The sequence below is a fragment of the Bos taurus genome, chromosome 18, assembly GCF_002263795.3.
Source record: "Bos taurus isolate L1 Dominette 01449 registration number 42190680 breed Hereford chromosome 18, ARS-UCD2.0, whole genome shotgun sequence".
Classification (NCBI taxonomy): domain Eukaryota; kingdom Metazoa; phylum Chordata; class Mammalia; order Artiodactyla; family Bovidae; genus Bos; species Bos taurus.
The window spans coordinates 23,163,080-23,190,997 of NC_037345.1; the positions used below are offsets into that span (position 1 = coordinate 23,163,080).

At 39.8% G+C, this 27,918-nt stretch overlaps 1 long non-coding RNA gene across 1 annotated transcript; it reads right to left on the reverse strand.

Moving 5' to 3' along the window:
* Nucleotides 1–16,270: 16,270 nt before the first annotated feature.
* Nucleotides 16,271–26,874, reverse strand: LOC104974837 (uncharacterized). Its single transcript, XR_003030341.2, has 3 exons — nt 26,432–26,874; nt 18,601–18,817; nt 16,271–17,188 (listed from the first exon to the last, which is right to left on the reverse strand). It is a non-coding gene; the product is annotated as an uncharacterized lncRNA (long non-coding RNA).
* Nucleotides 26,875–27,918: the final 1,044 nt, after the last annotated feature.

Below are 27,918 nucleotides of genomic sequence, written 5' to 3' on the forward strand. Positions count from 1 at the left end.
ATGGCCTCTTAGCTTCGTGATAAATATTGTCAACTCATGTGACACTTAATACATTGTTACAAATTTTGTAATCTCCAGGTAATCTCAGATCCTACCTGTAACAGGGTTCTATATAGACCTAAGTTCTAAATTTTTGAAACAGGAAACCTATCACTTTGAGTCACAAACATTGCTGAATACAAGGATGGTATATGGATTTGGTGTTGGCAAAGAACTTTTCCCTTTTTTTTCAGGGAAGTCCAATTTAAAGGTTGTTGTAAGTCACCAGTGTACGTAGGACATACACGCACCCATTGTTCTTGGCAAAAGTACTGCATCCACAGGGTAACAAAAATGGAGACACTTCTTCTTGAAGGGCTGGGGGCTCTACTTGGTGGTATATGTGGTGTGTTTGAACAGCACTGTGCCCCTTGGGAGTCATAAACGTCTTTTCTCATGAAATCTGGATTTAGACTGATACTTGCCTGAAAAATCACTTTGTTTTTTCCCTCCCGGGGAGATGGGTCTATGATCTAACCCAAACATTTCTCACAAGAGATTACAAATTATGAGGATGACCCAATTTCTCATTCATCGTCAGGCCAAGAGATTGTGACAAGATACTCTATGGGTTTGATATAGGACTAGCCACGTTAGACTCTTAGGGTCCCATGGTGGTTTAGTCACTAAGTTTTGTCTGACTCTTGCGACCCCATGGACAGTAGCCTGCCAGGCTCCTCTGTTCATGGGATTCTCCAGGCAAGAGTGGGTTGCCATTTCCTTCTCTAAGGGATCTTCCTGATGCAGGAATCGAACCCAGGTCTCCTGCATTGCAGGCAGATTCTTTACCGACTGAGCTACAAGGGAAGCCCAGGATCCCATAGATGGTGTCATTTAAGACCAAATGACTTTGAGTCTGGGAACAGTCTTCCGAACTTCTGGGTTTGTCTGGTCCAGGCCATGAGAATTTAGTGTTGTGCTAATGAAGGAGCATGGCTCTTTTCCAGGAAGGGAAAAGGTCTTCCTGTTAGTAATCAGACTGGAGTATGGATGAAGGATGGTCTTAAACTTGAGGAAAGGCGTCTTCCTCTCTCTGAGACAAAGTTGGGTCTGGGATTTAAGGAAAGAGTTTTCTTGGAGGTGGCAGGGATAGAAACAAATAGCTTAGCCAAGTGGAGCTAGACCAGTAACCAAGACGAAGCCCTAAGTGAGGTCAGGGCTGTGCTTCAAGATGAGACATCTGTAAGGTGAACAAAAATTATTATAATTTTTTGGTCCAGGTTCGCCCAGAACTGACACAATTTTCAAACTAAAATTTCTGGAGAACTCCTTCTTTAAAGAAAAATTTTTGAAGTTTTTATTGGAGTATAGTTGCTGTTCAATGTTGTGTTACTTTCTACTGCACAGGAAGTATATCGGCTATATATATATACACATTTCCCCTCTTTTTTGGATTTCCTTCCCATTAAGTTCACTGCAGAGTACATCATGAGAAATGCTGGGCTGGAAGAAGCACAAGCTGGAATCAAGATTTCCAGGAGAAGTATCAACAACCTCAGATATGCAGATGACATCACCCTTGTGGCAGAAAGTGAAGAGGAACTCAAAAGCCTCTTGATGAAGGTGAAAGAGGAGAGTGAAAAAGTTGGCTTAAAGCCAACATTCAGAAAACAAAGATCATGGCATCTGGCCCCATCACTTCATGGGAAAAAATGGGGAAACAGTGGAAACAGTGTCAGATTTTATTTTGGGGGGCTCCAAAACCACTGCAGATGGTGATTGCAGCCACGAAATTAAAAGACGCTTACTCCTTGGAAGAAAAGTTATGACCAACCTAGATAGCATATTGAAAAGCAGAGACATTACTTTGCCAACAAAGGTCCGTCTAGTCAAGGCTATGGTTTTTCCTGTGGTCATGTATGGATATGAGAGTTGGACTGTGAAGAAGGCTGAGTGCCAAAGAATTGGTGCTTTTGAACCGTGGTGTTGGAGAAGACTCTTAAGAGTCCCTTGGACTGCACGGAGATCCAACCAGTCCATTCTAAAGGAGATCAGCCCTGGGATTTCTTTGGAAGGAATGATGCTAAAGCTGCAACTCCAGTACTTTGGCCACCTCATGCGAAGAGTTGACTCATTGGAAAAGACTGATGCTGGGAGGGATTGGGGGCAGGAGGAAAGGGGGACGACAGAGGATGAGATGGCTGGATGGCATCACTGACTCAATGGACATGAGTCTGAGTGAACTCTGGGAGTTGGTGATGGACAGGGAGGCCTGGCGTGCTGTGATTCATGGGGTCGCAAAGAGTCAGACACAACTGAGTGACTGAACTGAACTGAAGGTCACCACAGAGCACTGAGTGGAGTTCCCTGTGCTATACAGTAGGTTCTCATTAGTTATCTGTCTTATTGCTGTTGTTCAGTCTCTAAGTTGTGTCCGACTCTGCACTCCCATGAACTGCCACATGCCAGGCTTCCCTGTCCTTCACTGTCTCCCAGAGTTTGCTCAAACTCATGTCCATTGAGTCGGTGATGCTATCCAACCATCTCATACATGGCATAAATAGAGTGTATATATCAATCCCAAAGTCCTAATTCATCCCCATTTCAAATTAGGATGCTTGGCTGACCTAGCTATTAATCAAATGTTTCCCTTTGTGTTGTAATATCGATGCCCCCAAGACTTCAGTAAAACTGGTTGGAGGTCCAAGCTGTGCTCTGGGGACCCATTATTCCCCCTCCCTTTGGAGGGGCACACATCCATGTGTGAGGAGAGAGCAGTGGCTACCTGCCTTAAACATGACTCTCAGATGTGGTAAGAAGCAGTCAGTGGAGACGCTGAGCATTAACCTGGACTGGTTAGAGGAACACGGAAGTGGCCTTCACAGGTCCCAGGAGAAAGATGGGAGAGGTGACAGTGACAGGATGAAGGCTGGACTTCCTGTCAGGGCACAAACGATTATTTGAGCATTGAAAGGAAGTGTTGACCTTGAAGCTGGTAAACTTGGGGACATCTGGGTTACATATATTTCTAGACATCTTCCTGTGTTGTATGGAAAAACACATGCCAATCTCAGAATTGATTTTTCCATTCATTTCCTTGGTACCAAATATATAAGTGACATTTTTCATTCCTAATGCCAGGTGTTCCAATATAGAATTGCCTGTGCATTAAGCTCTTCTTCAGTGGAAAAAATGAGACAGTAGACTTAAGACCCACCCCCAGCACTTCCTAGTTGTAGGACCTTAGGAAAATTTCTTAAGTCTTCAAAACATCACTTTCTCCATGTCTTCCAGTCTTTCAGGATTACCCGGAATTAAGTGAGAAAGTTTCTATCAAGTAGGGTCACCACATTAAGAAATCTGTGGACCCTTGCCACATTGCCTTTGTTGGCTCCTTCCTCCACAAAGTAGGGTTAAAAAAACAAATTATTATCATAATAATTTTAAATTGTATTATATGAATCAATAATATATTAATGTATTTAATTTATTGTATGAATTGATAATATATTAATGTATTTGTTATAATAATTTAAATTTTATTATATGAATTAATAACATATTGTATATAAATACATTTTAATTTTATTATATGACTCAATAATGCATTAATATAATTATACTATTATTATATTCATTGTTTTCATCTGATTTTAAAAGACATTAAAACACCCCTGTTGCCCTAGGCACTGTGTCCTGTTGTGGCCTGCGAGTCAGCCCTGATGTCGAGTGCCTAGATGAGCATTCAGTAGGTCCTCCGCAATTTTTATTCCCTTTCTCTCCCATTGGACGTCAAAAGAAAAAAAAATTTTTTTTTCAAAAACTTCAAGTGGCAAATTAAAATTCAAGAAATCAAGTCAAAAGAAAATGTTCCCCAAGCCAGTGGATATCTGTAACAGCAGGTTTCACTTATAGTGAATATCACTTTACTGCTTTTAACAAACTTCAAAGAAAATGTTGTAAGGCCATTCATTCTACATGTCTGTTTCACATCAGTCACAATTATATCCCAGCTTCACTTCTCTCCCCTTGTTATACCTCATAAATTGTGTAACCAGAATGTATGTGTAGTATATGGATTACATTAGGAATTGTCAGAAGTAGCCTGATAGTAAGCATTTGCAGTCACCCTCCCTTCTGGCTTCTCTGAACCACTCTGAAGGTATGTTTAATACACTGCACCCACAGTAACAGGCGACAAAAACACAGATCAGGGAAGGTTACCCAACATTCTTAGTAGCCCTTCCAGAGAACTGAAATTGCCACTGCGATGTCTAAACAATGGCCCTGCAGTTCTGTGAGAGGTGTCTGCTTACCTGTTGAACTGTCATACAGAAATAAAAACGAAAATTTCCACTGAGAGTGAAACCTTGCTTGTGGTAGGCAGGGACAACTTGGGTTTCCAGAGCAGGTTCATTCAGCCCGGCAGTGAAGAATGAGATATCCTTTAAGAAACGCTCTCTGTGAAGTGCCTGTCCACGCAAGAAATGTCTCTAAGCTTTCAGCTTGATTGTCTTCTGCTCTTCTCGCTATGGGGAAGACCCCTGGGTGTCAGCCGCCATCCTTCGCATAAGGAAACAACTACAGAGATGAAATGGCAAGCCGGGGCCTCTCTGGCAACCATTTGGACAGCAGCAAGAGAAATTCACCTTCTCTCCAGCCTCCCCACCTCCCATCATGGGTCCTTTCTCCTCACAGTGTAAAGAACCAAGGAAGTGACTCATCTGTGCCCGGCAACTTTTTCTGTTTGAAAGATGCAGTTAAAAAAAAAAAGTTATATGGTCACAGAATATAGATTCCTTGTTCTAAATGAAAGAGCTTTAATAGATTTATATTTATCACTCCTGTTGCATTTATAAGATCATTGAAATTCAAGACTGTATCATTTGTCTTGCACTGTTAGGGAGAGAGCTGCTTCCCACATGTGGCTTTTCTAGATAACCCAAGCTTTCTACCCTTTGAAGCACCAGCACTTGTTAAAACTGAATCTTTTTTTTTTTTCTTGATAGAAAAATGTCCAAAATGTTACACATGTCTCCCAGGCTTTTAAAACAGACTTCCCTGAAACATAATTTAGCCTTTGTTGAGGGTCATCCTACGCTGTTATGCTAATGCCTGAGAGGCATGATGGTGAAAGGACTCTGAAATCAGACAGGCTGGGTTCACATGAAATTCCGATTCTGCAGTACTGACCATGAAACCCTGGGGCAATTACAGATCTCTAAGTGCTGCCATAGAGGTGGGATAAAACCTGCCATTTCTGAGAGATGCTGAGAGTGTAAATGACCTGCCACACATTCAAAAGTGTTCAGTATGATGCTCAGGAGATAGTAAGCATTAAAAAAAAAAATCATTGTAAAAACTAAATTGTACAATAAAATTTTAAAAGTGAATAAGCAAAATAAAAATGTAGTGAAACTGTAATAAACTGAAAAAGCAGGGTCATGATACAGAGATGACTTCAAAGGCCTCTTAGAGTAAGCATCATTCATTCCACCTATCCAAAATGGTCCCAGATCTGCTCTGTGATGACCTAGGTGGGTGGGATGGGGAGTGGTGGGACGGAGGTCCAAGAGGGAGGGGATATATGTATATGTATAGCTGATTCACTTTATTGTACAGCAGAGACTAACACAACATTGTAAAGCAATGATATTCCAATTTTAAAAAACTGGAAAAAAATTAATTAAAATAAGTACAAAGCTAAAAAAAAAAAAAAAATGACCCCAGGTCATAATGCTTTTTGAGTTCCTTATCTTCTTATCACAATTTTCTTTTCTTTTTTATTGCCCAGCAGCTCTCCCTTCTCGTTGTGCCTACCAGTGCATACCTCTGGTAATATTGTCTCTGGTATTTTGCTTCAAACATCCTGTGAGATGGAAAACCATATAAACAAGTTGGGGAGAAGTGTTTTAAAGTAAGAGCAAATAGTTCTAAAGCATGACTTTAGACAGTTTTTTTTCTGGGGGGTTGAGGGTAGATGAAAAACAACTTTTAATTCATTATGTTAGTCAGGATGGGCTAGGTTTTGCTGCAGGAACAAAAGTCTCCAAAATCTCAGGGGCAATAACACAGCACAAGTTGGTTTCTCATTCATTTTATGCATCCACTGGGTTTCAGGAGAGCTCTCCTCAGCATGGCCATTCAGGGACCCAGGGGAGCAGAGGCTCCATCTCAACACATGCTTCCAGGGTGCCCCTATAAGGGAAGAGGAAGTGGTGAATTGCTCACAAGGTCTTATAAATTCTGTAGGAAATCACATATGTCTTTATGCTTACATTTCATTGCCAAGCACAAAAGAACATAGCCACACTTAACTTCTAGAGGGCAGATAAATGCAGTTCTATCAGGGGCTGGCAACAAGGTGGGCATTATCTCATGCATGGCTTTGGTTTTACTTATTTTAGGTAATAATAATCCAAGGTCATGAGTGTTTTACTATGTTCCATGTGCTGAACTAGGTGATTTCCATGTACAAACTATTAATATTTTCTACCATGAAGAATTAAAGCTCAAATGGATAGTTAGGTTGCCTATCCATAGTCATAAAGATAGTAATTACATGATTAAACTGATGCTCAAACGAGGTGTGCCTGACACCAAACCACATGTTCTTAACCAACTTATTCTGAATCTCAAATACGTTCCAGATCACTGAGATTAATCAATAACATTGAAATAAGTGACTTACTGTTTCGTCGGTGCAATTTATCCACTAAAGAATGGTCAGAACTTGCTTGTTCATTTTCCTTTCTTCATTGCCTTTCCATCAGAGAGACTGCTTTCAATTTTACAAACATATTCTTTACAACGTGATTAGCTGTGGAACATGCCATGAGGGATTCCAGGGCAAGGTATAATAAACACCACAGTTCTTGACTTCTGAGATTCTATAATCTTTTAAGGGAAATATTGAATAAAAGAAAGCAATTAAAAGGGAATAGAAAACATAAGATAGTTACATACAAATCAGAGAGAGCTAAACAGAGTGCAATTATGTGTTATGTGCTACAAACATATAAAGTTGTTGTTGTCAATATTGGATTATACAAAGAAAGGTCTTTAAGAACTGGCAGGATTTGGACAACAGAGACCTGAATCCTAAAATAAGTCAGATGATGTATGTAAAAAGAGAGACTGGCCTGATGGAAATGAAAAATATGCATTGGGAAGTAGAGAGGGAGCTAAGCTGGCTGAAACATACAGGCATGTTATAAGGGGCCATGAATATCATGGAAAATCCTGATCATCTCCCAGAGGCGGAGAGGGGGAAAGGCTTGTTTCTAAATGGTTTCTAAACTGTAGAACATTTCAGATAAAGTTGACATCTCCTCTACCCCCCAACCTTAGCCCCTCCTGGTCACCGTCATCTCTTCTCTTTCCCAACAGGAAGCTACTGTCATGTTTTGGTGGGTAGTATTCAAGTTCATAATTTTATATTTTTCTTTTACTTGTGTGAAAATTATGCATTCCATTTCTATTCTGTCATGGCTACCCTTACATTCATGTGTGCGTGAATGCTAAGTCGCTTCAGTCATGTCAGACTCCTCGTGACCTTATGGACCATAGCTCGCCAGGCTCCTCTGTCCATGGGATTCTCCAAGCATGAGTGGAGATTCTCCAGGCATACTGGAGTGGGTTGCTGTGCCCTCCTCCAGGGGATCTTCCTGATCCAGGGATCAAATCTGGGTCTCTTATGTCTCCTACCATGGCAAACAGGTTCTATTATACCACTAGAGCCATGTGAGGAGCCCCACCCTTATATTCATATTCACACTTAGCATCTAGAGTTAATCAGTGTCACTTGAAAGAGGGTGAAAGTGTTAGTCACTCAGTAATGTCCAACTCTTTGCAACCTCATGGCCTGTATAGCCCACCAGGCTCCTCCATCCATGGAATTTTCCAGGCAAGAATATTGGAGTGGGTAGCCACTCCCTTCTCCAGGGGATCTTCCTGAACCACGGATCAAGCCTGGATCTCTTGCATTGCAGGCAGATTATTTTTTTACTGTCTGAGCTTCCACGCATGTGTGCAAAGTCTCTTCAGTCATGTCTGAATCTTTGTGACACTATGGACCGTACCCCACCAGGCCCCTCTGTCCATGGGATTCTCCAGGCAAGAATCCTGGAGTCAGCTGCCATGCCCTCCTCCAGGGGATCTTCCCAACCCAGGGATCGAACATGTACCTCTTACATCTCCAGCGTTGGCAGGCAGGTTCTTTACCACTAACGCCACCTGGGAACCCCACCTGAGCCTCCAGGGAAGCCCGATCAATATCACTGATCTCCTTCTAAATAATATATGCTTTAACCCTGATTTGCTCTCCCATGTTCCATGATTTTATTACTTAGAAATTTATTTTCCCTTATTTTTAAACACTCATAAAGTAGCCATTTCAATTTATACTATTAAGTGTTTGTTTAGATACTTATCCATTTAAAAAATATTTCCTGCATCCCACTTCTTCTTTTCAAGGTAATTTACTTCCAGGCCAAAGTAAATATTCATGTACAACATGCCAAATACTGCTGGCCAAAAGAGTCATTTGTATCTGGAATTTACTCTATTCTACTTTCACTCTGGAAAGATAGTTTTTCTGTCAGTAATTTAAATGCATTATTCCTGTGCATTTGTAACTATATTTATAACACAACAGCTGTGTTCTGCTAGTTATTCTTGCTTTGAATATTATGCCCCCAGTCTAATTGTCATTCATTTCTAGGTAATTTATTTTTTCTTTCTAGTTAATTTTAGGAGAAGGCAATGGCATCCCACTCCAGTACTCTTGCCTGGAAAATCCCATGGATGGAGGATCCTGGTAGGCTGTAGCCCATGGGGTCACTAGAATCGGACATGACTGAGCGACTTCACTTTCACTTTTCACTTTCATGCATTGGAGAAGGAAATGGCAACCCACTCCAGTGTTCTTGCCAGGAGAATCCCAGGGACGGGGGAGCCTGGTGGGCTGCCGTCTATGGGGTCTCACAGTATCGGACACAACTGAAGCGACTTAGCAGCAGCAGCAGTAAATTTTAAGGTTGATACTTCGCAGTTGAACTTCTGTATTTAAGAATGGGTTTGTTTTTAATTATACTGCATAAGAACTGGTGTGCTTCTTTAAAGACTCCTGTCTTACATAATGGAAATTATTGACTACTATTTATTTGCTACTAACTCTTTCTTTTTTTATCCACTTGGAACTCTTAATAGACATAAATAGGACCTTATCATTTGATCAATTTTCATATTTTTCATTTCTTTATCTTGTATGTTATATTCTGGATAATTTCCTGTAATGTGTCTTCCAGTTCACGTAACCTCTCAGCAGCCATCTCTGCCTTACAGTCCAACTGGTCTATTAGATTTTCATTTCAATTAGTATATTTTTTCCTTTTTAGAATGTCTTTTCCAAATCTGCTCATTTTCAAATAGTTTTATTCTCGGTTTGTGACTACTATTCCTTTTTCCATGTCTTGAAATGATTTTGTTTTTATTTATTTTAAGGTCTTTTTTTTTAGGGTCATGGATTTTGGAATAGCTTAGCTGGTGAGCTCTGGTTTGGGCTTTCTCGTGAGGTTGCAGTTTAAGAAGTTTAGGGAATCGGCAAGAATTTCATTATCTGTGGCTGGACTCCTGCCTCCAAAATGATCCTCTCATATGGCTGGCCAATCAGGGCTGGCTTTTAGCCAGAGGTCTCTATTTCTTTGACCCTTTGAATGCCCTCAGGACAAGGTATAGGGCTTAGTGCTAAGTAAGTGATCTGAGAGGGCAAAGCCACAGTGCTTTTATAACTTCCCCTTGAAAGTCACATGATCTCCACCACCTTCCATTTGAGAGAAATGAGTTATGACACCTGGCCCACATTCAAGGGGAGTGTAAGAAGACCTGTCAAAGATTGAACTTATTTTAAACCATCAGAGCAGCAAAGAGACTCAAGCAAAGAATGCCGGTGCCTATGGGAGTCAGGCAGGCTGAGGCCGTGTGGAACAAGGGAAATGGGTGAACCCCAAAAATGCCTTCTTCAGGAACAAATAAAGATAAGGCCCATCCATTTTCCAGTCAGTTTTCATTCCCATCCCAAAGAAAGGTAATGCCAAAGAATGTTCAAACTACCACACAATTGCACTCATTTCACATGCTAGCAAAGTAATGCTCAAAATTCTCCAAGCCAGGCTTCAACTGTACGTGATCCGTGAACTTCCAGATGTTCAAGCTGGATTTAGAAAAGGCAGAGGAACCAGAGATCAAATTGGCAACATCCATTGGATCATCGAAAAAGCAAGAGCATTTCAGAAAAACATCTATTTCTGCTCTATTGATTATGCCAAAACCTTTGATTGTGTAGACCACAACAAACTGTGGAAAATTCTTAAAAAGATGAGAATACCAGACCACCTTACCTGTCTTCTGAGAAATCTGTATGCAGGTCAAGAAGCAGCAGTTAGAACTGGACATGGAACAACAGACTTGTTCCAAATTGGGAAAGGAATACTTCAGGGCTGTGTATTGTCACCCTGCTTCTTTAACTTATAGGCAGAGTATATCATGCGAAATGCCAGGCTGGATGAAGCACAAGCTGGAATCAAGATAGCCGGAAGAAATATCAATAACCTCAGATATGCAGATGACACCACCCTTATGGTAGAAAGTGAAGAAGAACTAAAGAGCCTCTTGATAAAAGTAAAAGAGGAGAGTGAAAAAGTTGGCTTAAAACTCAACATTCAGAAAATTAAGATAATGGCATCCAGTCCCATTATTTCATGGCAAATAGACAGGGAAACAATGTTAACAGTGAGAGATTTTATTTTTTTTGGCTCCCAAATCACTGCAGATGCTGACTTCAGCCATGAAATGAAAAGATGCTTGCTCCTTGGAAGAAAAGCTATGACCAACCTAGACAGCATTTTAAAAAGCAGGGACATTACTTTGCCAACAAAAGTCTAGTCAAAACTATGGTTTTTCCAGTAGTCATGTATGGATGTGAGAGTTGGACCATAAAGAAAGCTGAGCGCTGAAGAATTGATGCTTTTGAACTGTGGTGTTGGAGAAGACTCTTGAGAGTCCCTTGGACTGCAAGGAGATCCAACCAGTCAACCCTAAAGGAAATCAGTCCTGAATATTCATTGGAAGGACTGATACTGAAGCTGAAACTCCAGTACTTTGGCCACCTGATGTGAAGGACTGACTCGTTGGAAAAGACCCTGATGCTGGGAGGGATTGAAGGCAAAAGGAAAAGGGAACGACAGGATGAGATGGTTGGATGGCATCACCGAATCAATGGACATGAGTTTCAGCAAGCTCTGGAAGTTGGTGATGGACAGGGAAGCCTGGCGTGCTGCAGTCCATGAGGTTGCAAAGAGTTGGACACGACTGAGTGACTGAACTGAACTGAACCCATTTTCCAGGCTTGGGGAAATAGATTTGGCTGATAGGAGGAGTTACAAAGCGACATCTTTGCAAAGGATGTAGACTCAGAGAGGGGTGAAGATTTGAGATATTTTAAGTGCCAATCTGCTGCAACCACTAAGAAAGAAAAAAACAGCAACAATTAGATTATGATACTCCATTAATTATCAACTTTATCCCAGTTTGGGCAACACAAGTATGAGAGAAAAGTACATCTTAGAATCAGCAAATATAGTAGCTGCACAAAAAATTTCATATTTTCACCTATATGGTTGTTGCAAAAGCAAACACCTATAACTATTATCTTCCATCTTATATAGAGGTCATTAAAAATTAAGGGACTTTACCGGTGGTCCAGTGGTTAAGACTCCACCTTCCAACAGAGGGGGCCTGAGTTCGATCCCTGTGGGGTGTGACCAAAAAAAAAGTTTTTAATTAAAGATAGGCAATCATCAATATGGAGGTTTTGATCATTAACTCTCTCTGCACCTCAGTTTTCACATCTGAAATGTAGATAAGGTACTACTTTGATTTTCCTACAGATCAAAAATGAATTCAAAATAACTTCAAAATTAATATGTTATCAAGTTGTAAGGTGCTATGAATGGACAGAAGCAGCTATAAAACTTACAGGCAGCATGAAAGTAGATGATCATTTTCTTCTCGAAAGCTCAGGAAAAAGTGACTAATTCCTCATGCTGCTAGTCGAACTGGAATGATTCCTACATTTTAAAGAAATTTCACTGCTTAAAGGCAAAAGGGGGGAAAATGGGAGGTGGTGATTGGAAGCTGAGGATGGTCCCATACACACAGATCCTTCCCATAAATAAATTAAAGAAAAGCCCAAGTTGGTCATTTTCTAGCTGGTGCAATAATTCCAGGTGCAGGAGAGATACATATCTCATTGGCTGAGTGAGCATGCCTGATCATTGTTCACACATGGCTGTTTCCTAATGCTTTCTGCACGGCCAAAACAGAGAACTTGGGGCTCTCAGCCAGAAAAACCCAGGCTGCCACTTGGGGAGCTTGAAAGCTCCCAATATAAAGAAGTGACATACACCTGAGCAGGTCTGATATATATTCCTTTCTGCAGAGGGCAGTGGAATGCATTCCCGGGCCATTCATCATCTTGCTAAAATTAGATCCTGCTTAGAAGGAATGATATATTACTGATTACATAATAAAGATAGCTATATTTCTCATGAGAAACAGAAGGGAGAGGTATAGTTAGGTGGAGGGCAAATATATCCTTGATATGAAAAATGGATTCATTAAGTATTTAATCTTTATACCATTCCTGTGAAATAAATGCACACATACATCATACGTGTGTTAAAGTGAGTTGATAATTAATATTGTTACACTTGAGAAAAATCTTAGCTCTCCATCCAGAAGTCATGTCGTGAGTCGGAGAATACAGGCCGAGGCATGCCCTCTGCTGACCTCTGAATGGGACGGCATGGTTGTGCTCTGAAAGCCAAGGGAATCATCTCATGTGTGTGTCAAGGGTGAGTCATGGGTTTGCATCAAGATTTCACCTCATTTTTCGGTGAAGGCCAGTGAGAGTCACAGGCCCCCCAGGTGGCTCAGTGGTGAAGAATCTGCCTGCCAATGCAGGAGACACAGGTTCTGTCCCTGAGCTGGGAAGATCCCCTGGAGAAGGAAAAGGCAACCCACTCCAGTATTCTTTCCTGCAGAATCCCATGGACAGAGGAGCCTGGCAGGCTACAGTCCATAGGGTCGCACAGAGTCAGACATGATTTAGCAACAGAGCATGCACGCCCGCAGTGGGAGTCACAGGGCCTTTCCTCAAGTAGCTGGATCTTATGTTTTTAAGGGTCATGGAGAGGCAGCTGTAAAGATCCCATGTACTAAGGGTCTCTGTTAATTGAGTACAGCCTTCATGCTCTCCTCTTCACAAATAAACTTTCTCCCTCTACATCCCATCTCATTCTATTTCCCTCCTCCAAGAGCCTTGCCAGAAAGGGCAAACCTCACAGTTTGTAAAACCTGGAGCCACAGTGGAGGAATTTCCAGATATCCTGGTGATGATATTCCAACTTAAAACAAACATGAGTGCATTTGGTTTGAGTTAAACAAACATGCAGATTTGTAGCACCTTGGATGTCAAAGATCAGTGAATCTCTGAGTGAAATGAAAGAAGAAAATAATTCTAAGAATTAATAGCTTGGAATAGTAGACTGATCTAACTAAACCAAAGAGATAATGTTAGATAAACACTAACAGGCTATCAAGGGTTTAAGTCCATTACTTGTATGCTTATAGTACAGGAAAACTTATAGGTTTTAAGTCAGATGGACTTGGGTTCTTGTCCTGACTCTGTCATTTCCTAGTAGGTAATTTTTTTTAATTTTTTCTTTCTTGTTGAATTTTTTATTTTATTTTATTGACCACACTGCATGGGGGATCTTAGTTCCCTGATCAGGGAATCGAAACCATGCCCCACTGCAGTGGAAGTGCAGAGTCCTAACCACTGTACTGACCCCATAGTTAAGTGATTTTTAAACAAGTAATTTAACCTCTTTGGAGCTCTTCTTCCTTATCAATAATATAAAAATTAAAATCCTCTAGCCACACTGTTCTGAAGACTGACTGCATGCACATCATCTGGCAAGGCACCTGGTATAGAGTAGGAAAGCAACAAACATTATTTCCCTTCCATTCTCCATCCCCTTGAGTGCACCCACCATAGATGAGCACAGAAAAGGAATGCCAGAAACCTTTTACCTCTCCTTCTGCTTTACCAGGCTGGAGATGAGTAAAAGTTCTAGAGAGTTAACAGGAGCACCTTCATGGGGAAAATCTTTGCAGTAGTAAGGATAGGCTAGGCTCTGCTGCAGTAACAACAGCCCCCAAGGCTCTGTGGCTTAACATAGTGAAGATTGATGTCTCTTTCATTCTGTCTGTCCACTGTGGGTCAGCAGGTGGCTGTGCTTCATTTAGTCACCCAGGGACTCAAAGATTCTACCATTTTTCGATGCCACCATCTCAACACAAGGTTGACAATTCATCATCAGAGGAAAAGAGAACAACAACATCAAAAATACAGTGGTGGCTCTTCATGGCTTCCACAAGGAAGTAATGTATGACCCTTCCTCTCATGTCTCAAAGGGGCAGGGAGGTACAATCTGCCTGAGTGCGTGCATTAAAGAGAGGAGATTCAGAGAGTGGAGGCCCCTACACGAGAAGCAAAAAGATGGACTGAGCATGCTTCATACAACCAAGTCCACAGAGGCTCCCAAGAACCCCACCGTGGTTGCTGTAGACCCGACTACCCCATTCCTCTCCTGGGAGGAGGCAGCTTTGCATGGCAGGCCCCCCAGTCTTTGCCAAGATCTCATCTGAGCCCATTCTCTCCCCTGGTTCCTGCTTGTGAGCAGCACTCTGAAGTTGCTATTGTTAACTTGTCTAAATAATTCATACACCTTTCTCAACTCACACGTGAGTTGCCAAACTTTTGGATGCTTCATGGCAATGTGATCAAATTGTCATTTTGTCACCTTATTTTCACCTCAGATTGAATCAAACTCCCCATAGAGCTGATGTTCACACAGTTTTTGCTTCTTTCTGAGAAATGCTCAATCAATATCTCCCTTATTTGCTTTCTATCTGTGGTTGGCTGACTGCATTAATGGCCCGCATTTTTCACCCCTCCCTGTGTCCCGGCCCCTTGCACATGGCTTTACACAGCCTCCTGCTCAGGGAGTGGGGTTTGTTTCTCCCAAGAATTTGAAGGCAGTGTTGAGGGGCCATGTTCAAGGAGATTGCCCTGTTGGGGGATTTGGCAGCAGCTGAGTTTGTCAGGCTAGAATGAATCAGGAAGAAGCCCCCATTGTGGTTCTGGGTAGTTCATCTCTTTGAAGCCTTGGACGTGGATATAAGGCCACCATGAATTGGAAGTCAGCAGTAGCTAAGCAAAAAGTAGCCAGAAACAGGGAAGGCAGTGGAGGATTGGGCTGAGTGTCCAGGAGAACAGCTAGAGACCAAACAGGAAATTGGAAAAGGGGAACTCCCTGGTGGTCCAGTGGTTAGGACTCTGTGCTTTCATTGTGGAGGGCCCAGGTTTAATCCCTGGTGGGATAACTAAGACCTAAGACTCCACAAGCCCTGCAGCTTTAAAAAAAAAAAGGAAATCGAAACAGGAAACAGAGTGGAGAGCCCTGGTGGCCTTGGACCAGGCTCACTGGACATTGTTGAAGACAGCAAGACCAGTTTCCGAAACCACCCACAGGTAAGAGGGGGATCCTAAGTTCTTTCCAGGTTTGGTCAGAGCTGGATGAGAATCAAGCGCCTCTACCTGGCAGCCGTGGGAGAGGCAGGGCTGACAGCGGCTACCCTGATCACTCACTTTTCTCAAGAATGGACTATAGCAGCCTGCTAATCCGGGGTTCTCATTCATGGCTACAGATCAGATCACCTGGCACAGTTTAAAAAACACTAGTGCCTGGGACTTCCCTGGCAGTCCAGTGGTTAAGAATCTGTGTTCCAAAGCAGGGGCTGGAGGTTCGATCCCTGTTCAGGGAGCTAAGATTTCACAGGCCTCATGGCCAAAAAAAAAAAAAAAAAAAAAACCCATAAAGTAGAAGCGTTATTATAACAAATTCAATAAAGACTTAAAAAAAATCACTAGTGCCTGGGCTAACCCTCCAAGGTCCTGATTTTACTGGTCCTGGTTGGTAGGATAGATCATTGTTAATAACATACAGCCAGGGTCAAGAACCACTTACCCAATCTTGTCTGTCCCCCAACCCTTCCTCCCAGGGCAGACCTCCACACTTGTCTTTCTAAACCACAGTTTAGTTAGGCACACTACCTGCAATTCTTGAAGAAAAAAAAAAAATTCACACACACACATACACAAGGATGAGAAAAACTTTTTGAGAGTAAATTTTTAATCTACTGATCATGCACAGAAGTTATTTAGCTTTAGAACCTGTAAGGTAACCAAATACAGACATTTTCCCCTAGCCATATATTTGCATGCCCTCCAAAGTAATGGTCTGACTCTAAAAAGATAAGCAATGTATTGTAAGCCTTCAGAGTACTTCATATTAAAGAGATTCCTTAGCAACTTAAAAATGACAAAATACTAACTTATCAATAACTATTATATACATTTATTCTTATCAAATAGTGGAATTCTAGGGTTTTACAATTATTTATATATTTATTTTCAGCTGTGTTGGGTCTCGCTGCTCACGGGCTTTCTCCAGTTGTGGTGAGTGGGGGCTGCTGCTGCTCATTGCAGTGGCTTCTCTTGTTGCAGCATAGGCTCTGGGGCGTGAGGGCTTCCGTAGCTGCAGCTCCCAGGCTCTAGAGCACTGGTTCAGTAGTTGCGGTGCACGGGCTTCGTTTCCCCGCGGCATGTGGCATCTTCCTGGACCAGGAATTGAACCCATGTTCCCCTGCATGGGCAGCAAGATTCTCAACCATTCTTGAACCACCAGGGAAGTCCAATTCTAGGGTTCTTACTAAAGAATCTTACATGCTAAAGAGAAAATAAAAGAGAATGCCAGGATACACTGATGGGGGAGGTTCTTTGGGACCTGGGGTCAAGGCAGGGCCTCTTGGAGAAAGTGTCATTTGATCTCAGTCCCAAGTGAAGAGAAGGTAGTAGTTATGGGACCATCTGGGGAAGAAGGCTTTCCAGGCAGAGGGAATCATCAGCAAGAAAAGCCAGCAGAGGTTTCCGGCTTGGTGATCAGTGAAGAAAGGCCATAGTCCAGCCTCTTCAGATGACACACAGCAGTTTATCATCCCAAATACGGAGCACCCCAACCAGCTGAAGGGCAGAAAACAAACACCACAAAATAAATGAGGAATAGGAGCCAAATACAGTTTCAAAGCACCATGAGCAAGCACAGCTGGTGTTACAGGCAGTGTGCTGGGGACGATATTATGCGCTTTTGCATAACATTTATCAAGAACAGAGAATGGCATGGCCCCGCTCAGTTTTCCCTAGGAGTGATACAAAATAATCTTTTATTAATCTTATTTTAAATTTGTTACCATTGTACATGATCTCAGAAGACCAAGTGGAGAACATTTGAAATAAATCAAAGGAATAAATGAATATGAAAGAAAAGACAATTATATGCTGCAATAAAAATTTCTGCCCATTCTGTTACACTGTAAAGCATTTTGTAAATGTAAATATTGTACATAAATGTTAAATAAATCTATTAATATGAACTTCCTCTGGGTTTTTAAAAATAAGAATCTCGGTAGGCAAAGAGTTAGCATTTCATATTGAAAAGTTCCCTCAGGCCCACATTTTCCAGCTTCTAACAGTTATCACAAGGAAGCCATTATCCCAGTAGAGACAATGAGAGTGATGCTCAAAAGCCTTGAGTTGGGGGCAGACAGACTCAGGCTCAAATTCCTACATGGCTATTTAATAACTGCGTGACCTCGAACAAGGTAAGGTATCTTTCCAAGCCCTTATATTGAAATGTCTAAAATGTAATGATTCTTTTTATCGAAAATTGTTATTGTTGGAACAAAAGGAGGTTCTGTTGAGAATAGGGAGCAGTGGCCATGGCATCTTCATGTTCACCATTCCTCCCATCATCTTCTCATCAGAGGGCATGGCTGTGTGCAGGGGGCTCATGCTCACACACTTAGAAAAACGCAGGACAGGCTCAGGATAGAAGAAAACTGTGGCATGGCTGCCCCCCTCCCTTTGGAAGACTTGTAACGGACAACAAGCCCGCTGTAGCTTTATCCACCCATCCTCTCTGACAGTTAAGAATCCAGGACTGATGAGCTCAGTTTGTTGCCAACTGGTTGTCTGTATCTAGCCTAACCGGTTTGACTTCTCCTTCTTGATTGAGGAATTTGATAATAATCTTAAGAAGGGTTTCTGGAGAGAATCTTTCCTGCAACAAATTGTTACCCGGAAACTCATAAAGGATACCACCCATCCATACAAATAGAAATTCAACTATGTGGCAATTAGTTACTTTGGAGGACTATAGAGATTAATGTTACTCGTGATGGAGAAAGATATTCCACTTTAGGCATAATTCCCATACTGCCAGCAGGGGTATGAACATATTTTTTTCCCTTTTCCATTCAAAACAAAGACAATGAGTGCATTAATTAGAAGCTGTTGGATTTATTCTAGGTAACAACTCAGAATATATATTGAGAGAGGGAAAGGGAAAAGACTAATCAGGAGTCATCTATCACTACCTCATCTGTTGGTGAGGTTACACTCCCAGGATTCCAGCTGTCTGTTCTGAGTTTACTCTGCTTCACAGCTTTGGACCCTCTGCAGAGTGACTGATCAAAATGACCATGCCCTTGTGCTTCACCAGAATAACCATGGCCTCCTCTGGACCAAAGGATGGACTGTTTCCTTACTGACATCATTAAACACTAGGTGTATCTGGATGACAAATTTTGTTCTCTGTAGGACAAAAAAGACACAGAAGGTTAGCTGCTGTTCCATGTGTGTGTGCTCAGTCTCTCAGTCGTGTCCGACTCTGTGACCCCATGGCCTGTAGCCCACCAGCCTTCTCTGTCTATGGGATTCTCCAGGCAAGAATACTGGAGTGGATTGCCATTTCCTCCTCCAGGGGATCTTCCTGACCTAGGGATCGAACCCATGTCTCCTGCGTCCCTATATTGCAGGCAGATTTTGATTACTAAATGACCTTATGAACACAAAGTCTTAAAGGTCTAGCATGGGTTTGCAGTGGTGATTTAGTCGCTCAGTCGTGTTCAACTCTTGCAACCCCCACTGACTGTAGCCCACCAGGCTCCTCTGCTCATAGGATTTCCCAGGCAAGAATACTGGAGTGGGTTGCCATTTCCTTCTCCAAGGGACCTTCCCAACCCAGGTCTCCTGCATTGCAACAGATTCTTTACTGACTAAACCACCAGGGAGCATGGGTGCAAGCACACTTAATATTCAAAATACTACATGAGTTATGTAGAATAAACAAGCTGTTGAGTTTCATGGAAAAAAAAAATTAATGACCCCAGAGTGAGAACTCAGGTTTAAATCTGAGTTTGATTACTGAGCAGCTGTGTGACCTTGGATGTGGTCATTTCACTTTTCAGAATATATTTACTCATCTATAAAATGGGAATGATAATATTTACTTCAGGTTCCTCATAGCACTGTGGTGGAAATTAAAACAGAGAGTGTATGTGAAAGCACTCTGAAAACTGCCAGAGGAGCTGCCGTGTAAATGGTATCATTATTACCAATTTCTAGAAATTATTGAACACCATATCCTTAGACCATATCAGCAAGTAGACACCTGACAAATGAGAACTCATTACTGTGTCATATCCCATTGTCTCTGGCTGTTTTCATCCTCAGCTGATAGGGTGGGCCTGTGGGCCCTGTTAGCATAAATCCTTGGTAGAGGGCATTTCTCTAAAGGTAGAAAGAATTTCTAGATCCTGTCCCACCGCACCTCTGTGTCCTTCCACATACTCATACCACCAAACATACATCACTCAAAATTCCTAAAGCAAGGTAAGAGAAACATAGGAAATATATAAGCTCCTCTGTTTTAGATTTCCCCACTGTTGTCAAGATTCTTTACAGATCCAAATGGCCACAGCCTCAACTCCTGAAATCCTTGTAGAATAATAACTGTCTATTTACCATGTGTTGAGTGCTAACTGTAGTGGGTCACAGTGCAGAGTATCTTTTTTAATCCTCACAACAAGCATATGGAATACTGTTACTGCTCCCAGTTGAAAGATTGGGAAGTTGAGACTTGAAGAGGTTAAGCAACCTTCCTGAGGGTCATATGCTAGCTCCTAAGTGGCAGAGATAGGACTAGACTCTAGGTCTGCTTGGCTTCAAAGTCCATGGTCTGACTGCTGCATTATCAAGTTTCTCCTAAAACACTGTTCTGTTGTTATTGTTAGTTTTGTGTAGAACCTGCCATTGGGAGAAGTGGTTATTGAGCACTTAGACTTCTTCAACGTCAAATTAGAGACTGTCAAATGATTCATTTTTCCACCTAACAGATATTTCCAACCAACAAATACCTACTGTCTGCTCTAGGTATTGCACTGGGGAGGGAGGGGTCTGACACTGTGAATGAATCCTGTCTCTTAATCCTAAAAGAGATTTGGTGTAAGGATAACAAATCAATGACAACTTTTTTCTCTAAGGTGTGTTGACATGTATTGCATCAGGAAAACCCCTTCAAATTATAATACAAATTCATGAGGATTTTCTTCATCATCTATAAAAAAAAGTCACCCTAGGATTTCTTTAATTTCATGCATTCAATCCATGAAACAATAAAAATTTGCTAGGTTTTTATTAGGAGGCAGTCACTGTGCTAACCAACCTAAAGACAATATTACATCTATGAACACTTTGTTTACTCACTGCCATTCCAGAAATACCAGAGAACATCAAATGTTAACACATGTTCATTCTTAGTTATGTAACTTGACAGGGAAAGAAGGTAGTTGAGATAAAAGTACATATATCTATAAAGCTTTGTGTGTATATATATATATCTCCATATATCACTATGACCAAGAATTTGAGACTCTTCCCACTTTAAACTTTCACAAAGATGTTTTGAGCTTATAAACAATCTTCTTAATTTGCTCTGTGGGGGCTTCCCTGGATGTCCAGTGATTAAGAATCCACCTTCCAATGCAGGGGACATGGGTTCGATCCCTAATCAGGGAAATAAGATCCCACATGCTGTGGGGTATCTAAGCCCTCATGCCACAGCTACTGAGCCCACATACACTGGAGCGTGTGTGTAGCAACCAGAGAATTACACGTGCTGCAACAGAGATTCCCTGTGCTGCGACTAAGACCAACACAGCCAAATAAATAAATGATTTTTTTACATTTGCTCTGTGGAAGAAATGTTTATAAACCGTACAATAGCTAAAATTAGGCTGCAAAAAAATAAAAGAGGTAAAGGGAGAAATGAAAGGCAGCACAGGTAAGCTAGAAGCTAAGTAAATTCTTAAATAAGCATCAGGGTTTTTAATGAGCTTTTCATGCTTTCTGAGCACCCAGATCAAATCAAGCTTTCATTTTTCTGAATGATGGTTCCACTTTGTACATTAAGCTTATTTTCAGATTTGTGGGGGCCTTCTCTTGGAGAGATAGATGTAAACTCCCCAAAGGAAATGGCCTGGCTGTATTTCTTTATACCTCCACACTGAACAAAACAATTCTGGGCACATAACAGGCACTGAATATGTACTTGCTGATTAACAGATTAAGATTCTTGGAAAGTTAACAGTAGTACATGAAAGATTGCAGAGAACATAAACAGAGATAGTACCTAAAAGCCACCATCTTCCCATCTGTTGGAAGCAGTTAGAATATGGTGGTTAAGAAGCCAAGTTCTGTCATTTTCTATTTATGAATTTTTAGGAAAATTACTTAATCTTCTGTGCCTCAGTTTATTTTCACCTATAAAAATGAAAAAAAAAAACCAGACTGTCTATATTATAAAGCTGTTATGAGAATAAAATTTAGTTAATATAATAGCATTTATAACACTAGCATATGATAAATGGATAATAAATGTTAGCTATCATTATTTGTGATTCTTTTCTCTTATTTTTGAGACTGCAGAAGTGATTTAAAATGAGAAAGATGATATAACAGATTGATTTACTTCAAAGATAATAGGAAATTTAGTTCTTTACCACGACTAAGTTTAACATAAATAATGAAATTCACAGTTGACTTCAGGTAAAGAATGGCAGACTGCCCATGTGCATCTACTTTCACTCCCTCCCAAGACCATTAAAATGGCAGAAAACAATCTTATTTACTGGGCTGCATTGGGTTTTAGTTGCCACATGTGGGCTTAGTTGCCCGAAGGCATGTGGGATCTTAGTTCCACAACCAGGGATTGAACCCGAGCCCTACTGCATTGCAAGGCGGATTCTTAACCACTGGACCACTAGAGAAGTCCCAGAAAACAATCTTTCAAAGGGATAAACCCATCGGGATTTGGAGAATTAAGAGAGGATATAACAGCAAGTTTCTTCAGTCAAACCCTCACATCTATGGAAACTGGGTTTATATCAGTTCCGACATGGATTGCAGAACAGTGGGGAAGGATAGAGCGTGGTTGGAAAAACACAACAGAGCATCTAAGAGATGTGAAACAATGACAAAAGATCTGACTTATGTACAATTGGCATCCCAGGAAGAAAAATAAGGAGAAATAATACTCAAGAATATTCCAAAATGAATAACAGATACCAAACAACTCAAAGAACACCTAGCAGAATCAACACTCCCCTCCCCAAGATACGCCCACACCATATGCATATTACATAGAAACTGCTGAAAACCAGAGACAAAGGAAATTATGAAGGCAGCCAGTGAAAAAAAAGACACACAGCATATAGAGGAATGAAAATTAAAGACTTAAAGTAGACTTCTCCAGAAACTATACAAGGGATGAGGTCTCTGTAGCCGAACATCAGCAAAAACCTGTCAAGTCGGAATCCTATACCCAGCAAAAATGTCTTTCAAAAAGGAACAGGAAATAAAGACTTTCCTGAACCAAAACCATAAAACAAATATGAGCAAATTCATTGCCAGTAGATCAATGTTACAAGTAATGTTAAAGAAAGTTCTTCAGACAGAAGCATATAATAGCAGACAGAAATCTGAATCCTCACAAAGAAATTAAGAGCGCTGGAAATAGAATAACTACAGGTAAACAAGGTCCAAATTTAATTTTCTGTTGCTTTTAGTTGCTCTGAAAGATAACCACCTAAAGCAAAAAGAGTAAGATTGTGTATTTATAGCACATGTAAGAGTAAATATGTGGCAAAAACAGAACAAGAGATGAGAGAAGAAACTGGGGATATAGTGTCCTTATAGCAGACATGAAGTGGGATACAATGTGAAAGTAGACTGATTAAATAAGATGTACATGGTAAACCCTAAAGTATTCAATTTTTTAAAAAGAGTTGTACATGATAATTCAATAGTAGAAATACCATTGACTCATAGAAAATGCTCAATTAATTAAAAAGGAGGCAAAATGAAAGGAAACAAAAGACAAAATGGAACAAATAGGAAACAGCTGGTTAGATGGTAGATTTTAATTCAACCATATCGATAATCACATTAAATGTAAGTTACACTAACTCAAAGATAGATTGTTATATTAGATAAAAAGCAAGTCTCAACTATATGCTGGCTACAAGAATACCACTTTAAATATAAAGACATAAATAGATTAAAAGAATGAAAAAAGATATTCCATGCAGACACTACTCAAAAGAAAGCTAAAGTAGCTTTATTAATATCAAAACAAGATTGGACAAGAAATATTACCAGTGATAGAAAGGCTTATTACCTGATGAAAAAGGATTCAATTCTCCAAGAAGACAGAAACATTAATGACTTTACGCCTATAATTTCAACAACTTAGAACAAGTGGACAAATCCCTCAAAAAGCACATCTTACCAAAATTAGCACAAGAAGACATAGAAAAAAATCAAAGAGCTTTATATCCATTTTCAAAATTGAATTCATAATTAAAAACCTTTCAACAAAGAAAGCCTCAGGTCCAGATGGCTTTACTCATAAATTCTATCAAAGGTTTAAGGACAAAACTAATACCAGTGTTATATAAACTCTTTGAGAAAATAGAAGGAAATGCTTTTCAAGTAGTTTAATGAGGCCAACATAACCCTGTTATTAAAACCTGACAAAGACATTACAAGAAAAAAAATTATAGACCAATATCTTACATGAATAAATATACAAAGTCCTCAATAAAATATTAACAAATCAAATTCAGTGTTATATGAAAAGGACAAATGTTATTAATAAATGGAGCTTATGCCGGGATTAAAGGTTGGTTTTACATTATGAAATCAATAGTTGTAATTCATCACATTAACAGAATCAAAGAGAAGAAAAATCTCAATTGATGCAAAAACATTTTTGACAAAATGTCATACTCATTCATGAAAAGAAACTCAGAACACTAGGAAAAGAAAGGAATTTCATCAACTTGATAATGGGCATATATGAAAAAACAACAGTTAATGTCATACTTAATGGTGAAATATTGAATGCTTCTTAGTTCAGGAACAAGACACCCAATGTCTCCACATCTATTCAACAATATACTGGAAACCCTATCTAGCACAACAATGTAAGAAAAAAATAAAAGTATAAAAATTAAAAAGAAGCAGAAGTCTTTTTTTTTTGCAGTTGACATGATTGTATATAGAAAACACTCTAAGGAATCTACTCCCACAAAACAACTAAAACTGAAAAGTGAATTTAGTCACAAGAATTAAGGTCAATATACAAAATTTATATTTCAAAAGTTACCAGCAAATTATGAGAAAGTGAAATTAAAAAGTAATCCATTTACATTTGTAGGAAAGGCATAAATACTCAAAGATAAAGTTAAGAAAATATAGATAAGACTTAAATTCTTAAAACTGCTACATACTGTAGAAAGTTATAAATAAAAACTTAAACCATATAACATGTTTAGGGATGGGAAAAATCAATACTGCTAAAGTATCAATTCACCCTTAATTGATCTATAAATTCAGTACAGTCCCAATCAAAATTCCATGTAGTAGAAATTTACAAGTTGATTATATATGTACATGAAAATGCAAAAGCTAAAAAATAGTAAAAATAACCTGAGAAAGAAAAACAAATTTTGAAAACTTGTACTTTTAAATTGTGCTGAAAACTACAATAATTAAGATGCTGTTACTTGCATAAGGAAGATAATAAAAGTCAGTGAAGCAGAATGAAGTCCTGAAATACACAAACACACACACACACACACATCCTTTGTGGAAAGGAAAGTTTTCCCAAAAAATGATGCTAGAACAATTGTATACTCATATTTAAAAAAGAAAGAACCTCGACCTCTACATCACACCATAGACAAAAATTATATTTAGATAGGAAAGGAATCCTTCATGTAAAATCTGAAACTAGAAAGCTTCAATGTTTTCTAAAAGAAAACATAGAAGAATATTTGCATGATCTCCTGGTTGGCAAAGAGCTCTTTGATAAGATACAAAAAGTACAAATCATAAAAAAAATCATAAGATGGACATAACCAAAATTTAAAATTTCTCTTCATCAAGTAACACCACTGAGAATATAAAAAGATAAACTACAGACTGGGAGAGAGATTTGCAAAGTCGATTTCTGACAAAGAGCTTGTTATCTAGAATGTATCAAACTTCCATAAATCAATAATAAAAACATCCCCAAAGTGGAAACAAATGAGTATCAATAAAGAAAATTGACATACAGTAGTATTTTCATACAATGGAACACTACTTGGTAGTTAAAAGAAATAAGTTTCTGCATGAATCTCAAACATATCATTTTGAGCAAAAGAAGTCAGGAACAAAAGAGTACATAATATCTAATGCCTTACAGAGAGTTCCAGAGCAGGTAGGTCTAATCTACAGTGAAAGAAATAAGAAGGGTGATTGCTTTACAGAAGGGGACTGATTGCAAAGATCTATAAGGGAACTTTTGGGGGTACTGCAAATGTTCTGCAGTTTAGTGTACAGGTACGTCAGTATATTCTTTCATTAAAATATATATGGTGATGGACAGGGAGGCCTGGCGTGCTGCAGTCCATGGGGTCGCAAAGAGTCGGGCACGACTGAACGACTGAACTGAACTGAAAATATATTGAATGGTACATTGAAAATCTGTGCATTCATTGTATATAAATTATACCCTGGTTTTTAAAAAGAGTAATTAAGGAAAATCCACCTTCATGGTCAAGGGAAGAAGCAAGTCACATTTATGTAACATCCCAAAACTGGTAAAGCAAAACAACCTATTTCTCCCTGTGACATTATTTTCTAAATAATCTGCTGTAAGAATTGAAAGTGGTTGCCTCTGATGGGCAGGGTGGGGAGCTGGGGAGAAGGCTTAATTTTTTTTATTTTTTAATCACAAAACCTGGAACTACTTGACCCTTCAAAAATCTGTGTATATATAACTTTAGTAAAAATAGAGAACAACAACAACAAAAATCATACCCATTTGCAAGTTGGTGATATTAGCTTCCATAGAGAATTACTGACATTCGTTTTCAAGAGGAAATTATTTCTGATGGGTGAATCTGGCAGAACTTCAGGCTGTTAAGACCAGGAGACTTGAGTCAGTCCATTTGCTGTTGGTGTTCATGTGGGCCACCTTGTTACCAGTCAAGCAGAAAAGACAGCAGGGAACTCAACACATCCAGGGTGATAATACACTGGAAAGGGGGGCATTAAATTAGAGGAAGTGAGCAGAACTGTGCCAGAAACCCGGTCTGTACTCCCTAATTACAGAGCCTCACTTTCACCAAACTGACACCAATGTTAAGTCAAATTAAATATTGTCTAATTAACCAGCATATACAAGAATTCAAGCCCAGTGACTAGGTAGGATTCAGCCCAATAAAGGAAACTTGAGTACTTGTAAATGCTCAGTCACTCCCCCCACCCCACCCCCACCTGCCATCTCCACCAACCGCTACAAGATTTGTCCATTTTGTTTTCACGCATCTCCACTTCTCAGGGCTCTGCTTGTAATATTTACAGAAAAAGGCAATGCTGGTAAACAGTTTCACACAATGAGGTGTGAGAGTTGATAGGGTCCTATTCAAGCTCTGAACTCTCCTGATGAGCTGCCAAAAGTCGTTATGAATGGCCCGGCTGACAGGGTGATGACTGATAAAGGAAAAAACAAACAGCTCTGGTAATTCATGAAAACACACAGTGTTGAGACAACTCAAAGTGCGAGTGACAGTTAAGATAATGGAATTTTGGAAGTGTTTCTTAAAGGGATCCTCAGTATACAATTATTCTGTTAATAGATTCTTCCTTAATGTAGCTGGATCTTCAACTTTTTTTCCGCTGAAAGATATTTATTATGATCGTTGGCAGAGAGGTGCTGGTCTGGGCTTTTATACTATGATCAGTTTTTCATATAATTTCCTCTTTCCAGAGCAGGATGAATTTTAGCTGAAGCCTGTGCCTGCCATTTAAAGAAATAAAATATCCTATTTCCATTTCTATTATGAGAAACATTTCAAAGCATTCTTCCCTCATTTCTTTCATTTATAAACCATTTGCCACAAACCTTTGATTAGAAAATAAATATTGGTTTACACACTCAACTGCTAATATTTTAAAAGACAACAATTTAAATGTGGTTGAAGTCAATTTCCAATTCACATAGCCTATTTGGGGTTCGTTTCCTTAAATCAGGCGTGACCAAGCAAGAAAGTATCAATTTGTCACTGTTTTGCCTTTGTGCCCAATGTTTTTTCATGAAGTGCATTGTGGTTTCTGTAACAATGGCCTATTTCTCAATTAATGTTTTAGAAAGCAGGAATATAAAGATATATATAAAGCATGTGTTTATGTACATAGACTACTGCAGCGAATAAGGGGAATGTGTTCACAAAAGTTATATTTTAGAGCCCAGCTACTGAGAGGTCTGGGAACAAGCAGCTTGTTAAAAATGCAGAATCTCAGTC